Consider the following 4704-nt stretch of genomic DNA (forward strand, 5'->3'; position numbering starts at 1 on the left):
TTGATGGGGATCTTATGCTTGGTACGTCTAAAATAGAAATAGTAGATCACGCGGAAAGCCTGGGAGTGATATTCGAAGAACACATGGTGTGGAATAGGCATATCGCAACGATTTCAACAAACTTGGCGCGTATTACAGGTGTTCTTGCAAGGCTGCGTTTCTATCTCCCAACAAATGTTAAGCTAATAATTTATAATTCCCTTTTTGTATCCAAACTAAATTACTGCCAGTTGGTCTGGGGAAACACAACAATGTCAAACATAACAAAACTTCATATCTTACAAAAGAAAGCTCTGAGAGCTATTTCAAATTTGCCGCATGATGCTCACACTGCACCCATTTTTAAAGAACTTTGTATCCGCGCTGTTCCACAATTTCATAATGACACGCTCCTCAAGCGTTACTACGCAGGAATGAAGCGAAACAACATTATCATCGATCAATTATCAACTATGAAACAAAACTGTCCTGTTCGTCATACTCGCCATGCTGACACATGGGTGATTCCCCTTACACGCACAAATTATGGTCGCCAGTTGCTCTCCTTTACATTGCCGTCATTACTTAACTCGCTGGGTACATAGATATTCCTTTGTGTGAATCTGTTATTTATAGAGTATTTCTCATTTTTGTGTCTGAAATGTGTCTTCGCGCATGTGCTGATCAAGAATGTTTGCTGTATAAAATTTCAACTGTGTGTATTAGCTTGTTACCGTTTTCACACGCACGATTAGTTTTTTTTTTGTACATTACTACGAAAGGGGCACAGACCCCGTCAAGCCTTCTTTCTCTGGCTTTTTGTCTGTGCCCCTGGTATCTGTGTTGTTGTTGTTGTTGATACCAAATAAAGGTGACTTGGTGACTTGGTGACTTGGTGATGTGTCAATTTTGCACGTGTTTTCCCCCCAGGAGGCGTGTTTGACCTTGAGTGGCATGTGCGTCTCTGTGCAGCATTGATTTTCTTCGTTTTTTGTTTATATTGCGTTAGCAATGAACAGGATGCGTGGGGAAGTTTTTGCCGTTGGTGCGCGGACACAGCTCGTGAGAAGACTTCAAACAAAACAGCTCGTGTGGACATGGGTGACGCTGGTGAGTTTGGCTGCGGTGTCGCTGCGTACGGGCTCTGGCGATGTGACGAGGTCAAGATGGCAGCGGGTCGTTCACGGTTTCAGTTTCTCGGCATGTTTGGCGCGGGTCGCATTTTTGTTTCGTTTTGTTTTGTTTTGTTTTTTGCAAGCGGGCTGCGACAAACACCTTGTTGCGGGATTCTGTAGCGAGAGCAGTTCTTGTAGACCATCGACACGAGAAACCAAAAAAAGGCATATATAACACAGAAAAAGGAATATTTAGGTACGCTAAAAATTTCTTAGGTGCTAAAGCCCATATAGTCAAAATAGGCAATATAGGCATAGTAAAGTATTGCTTAAAATGTTCCCCTTCTTTTAATTACTGATGATATGTTAAGTAGGCTTGATATGGTCCCAAGGGAAAAACAGGCATTTGCCGACGATTCCGGTCTCCAGTTATTATGACAACACATTTTTTAAAGGAAAAACATCCAAGGGTAATAACCAACATTTCTACCATTGATTGAATTCCCATCTCATTGTACACAAAGGGAAAAAGTTAAAAAGAACTGAAACAACGTAGCAAGGCTACAACCAGAACTAGTTGGCTGCTCATGCTCCTGAATGGCCCTGATTTGCAACTTAACCATTAGGCCTCTCCTCTCAGCTCGCCCAGTTCAGACCGAACACCCCCGCGACTGTGGCACCATTGGCTGACAGTGGCCTGAGGACTTTATTGTTTTGTGCTAAGTTCTTGTCGCTGCTAGCCGGCATCAAATGACAACTTCGTGGCTACGACGCTATGCCCACACAAAGTCGATGCCTCGGTTGTTACGCCGCGCCCACAAATGGGCTGGGTGTGTTTCTTCGTGTCTATGTGTTTGTAAGTGCCCTGTCGTCTATGTTTTTTCTACTTTCGTACTTGTTTTATGAGCGCTTCCACCTTCAAGATGAACGAATACCAACTAGCCCAATTGTCATGACATTACAACTCGGAGGAAACTCGCGCATGGTTTTGCACGGTCGAGTTGAACTTGGGACGCCCGTGGTGGCCGCTGCTGTGGCGTGGTTTACTTTGATGGCCGCCGTAGCCGGCATATTTCTACCCCGACAGGTCTTTTAAGCGATAAAGTATTTTCAAGTTCCTTTTTATCTCTCGAAACGGGCTGTACATTGGTTGTGCAGTCATCTGACGACAGACCCCCGTTTGCAACGACTCAGAGGCGGCTTTCGCTCGTCGAGCGTCGAGGAGAAAATGTAGTGTGCGCTGCGGTTTTACACGACGGGCAGCATCCACATAAGCGTTGGTGGCGACCGCAACATCGACCGCCACGGTGTGTGCGAAATATGAGCAGCGGAGACGTGTTTCCCAGACCTCCATGACTCCGTGTAGTGCCAACAAAACGACAAGGACAAGCGCTTGTGCCCTTCACCCCCTTTGTCCTTGTCGTTTTGTTGGCGCTACACGAAGTCATGGATTATCGCTACCAACTATCCCAAACCCAAACTCGCAGACCTCGCCTTTCTTTTAGGTGGCCTGGCGGAGCTTCCGCAGATTCCTACCGCACGTCTATCCGTTTGTAACCGCACCGTGCGCTTCAGTTATCGTCTGCTGGTAAAACAGTTTCGAACGAGGCGTTGCATGACCATGAGTTTTATTTATCATCAACTCGGCAGAGAGCCGCTTTCGAGGGGTTACGTGACGAGCATTTCTGGCGAAAACGTTACTGGCAGGATAGCTTATACGTATTACATGTACTGTCAAGGTGACAGCCGACGCACCAATAGCCGGTTTAGGTGGTTTATTCGCCGGGGAACGCCCATAGGAACGCATGTCCGAGCGTTGAGATAACCCAGCTCGTTTCTCGCCCATGCACCTCATGGAGTTCATCTTCTTCCTCTGACAGGTCTTTTGTGCATATCCCCGCGTCTGGATTGGACCTAATTCTACCTTCCACTTCCACATTGTTGTTGCTGGCGTGGGGCATACCCCGATATAGCTTGATGGCCTTTTGCACCTGTTAATTATCTTCGCTACAATACAATCAACGGCGCGTGCCTATTGCCGGAGGCGATCTTCACACATTTCAACGGGTTTTGTTCAGCGTCACCATCGTATGGCAGCAAGTAGAGCATGGATAAGCAAGTAAAGTGGAGAGCTAAGAATAAAAAAAAAACGCGTCAAGCCAGAGGGAGGGTAAGCGGGAGTGGGAAGGGCGCGAAGGAAGAGAGGGTTGTGAGGGGATCGAACTCTATGAAAGAAAAAAAAGTACCGTCGAGAGCTTCGTCGAGCAAGAGCGGTGAAGAGCAAAATTAAATAAAGCAAACAAGTCTAAAAAGTTCTTGTCCTTGTTGCTATTCCTATCGTGCCTGGTACGCAAAATTAATAACACTGTGAATTTGAAAAGAAAAAGTTGTAGAATAGTAGGTGCAGCATGAAGCCTGAACGTGATGTCCTGGTATTAGGACAGGTGCACACCAACCTCGCAGAACCCCCATTCTAGGGAGGCTGTGGCGTGCTCCAGTCTGCTTTCGCACTGAGGCACACAAATGAAAGACAAGAAATGGAGACAAACATGTATTGGCAGAAAGGAAACCGTTTAAAGTAATCCGCGCCAAAAGACAAACGAAAGTGCGGGAAAAGGCGAAAGTACAATGTATTAGAAAAGAAGTTGCTAATACGTATCGCAAGGCTCTCGCCTTAAAAGCGCGTATGCAGGCTGGACCGCGCAGAGGAAATTTTGTGTCAAAAAGCGGAGAGTTTCGATAACGTAATACGAGCAGCACCTGTTTTGAATGTGGCGCGCTTCCATCACCCGCTTTGTTTTTTTGCCAGTCGGCAATAGTCACGTGATTTCACTGCCTGCCACCTTCGGTCGATACTACTTCTTAGGACAAAGCATTTCAATCAAAAAGCTCATATGAACGCGTAGAATAAAAATAAAATGAACTTTGTAGCGAAATACAGATTAATAAAGTAAAGGTACAATAAAATAAAGTAGTTGGATTTCATTGATTGTGGGGTTTAACGCGCCGACGCAACGCAGGCGATGAGGCGCGCCGTAGTGGAGGGCTCCGGATTAATTTTGACCACCTGGGGATCTTTATCGTGCGCCGAAATCTCGCACACACGGGCGTTTTTGCTTTTCGCCTCCATCAGAAAAGCGGCCGCCGCGGCCGGGAATCGAACCCGCGACCTCGTGCTCAGCAGCGCAACGCCTTAGCCACTGAGCCACCGCGGCGGGTAAGTAGTTGGATTTGCTTGCCCCCAGTAACCACCAGTGCAGCAGTGGAACGAGAGACCGCACTGAAAGATGTGCAACGCCCTAGTCGCGCATCCTTGGATGGCGATGCCCTGGACGGATTACGTCACCTCAACAATCAGCAAATAGCATGAATCGCATCTTAAAAGCGTTTTAACCCTGTCCCGAAATATTATCATGGGCTTATTATTATCACCACAGCTCCGCCTTGCCCGAGTTTCGGTTGTACTCGGGCCTTTTGCAATAGCACGCCGATAGTCCTCGACGAAACAGGTCATACATTTCTCCATCGTGGGTTTGAGGGAGTTTTGGAATATATCTGCAACACGCAATAGCAAAGAGCGCAGAGCCCTTGGTGACGTCTCAGCTACTAA

This window comes from Haemaphysalis longicornis, unplaced genomic scaffold (genome assembly GCF_048455015.1).
Source record: "Haemaphysalis longicornis isolate Haplotype H1 unplaced genomic scaffold, Haemaphysalis longicornis Haplotype H1 scaffold_1, whole genome shotgun sequence".
Taxonomy (NCBI): Eukaryota; Metazoa; Arthropoda; class Arachnida; order Ixodida; family Ixodidae; genus Haemaphysalis; species Haemaphysalis longicornis.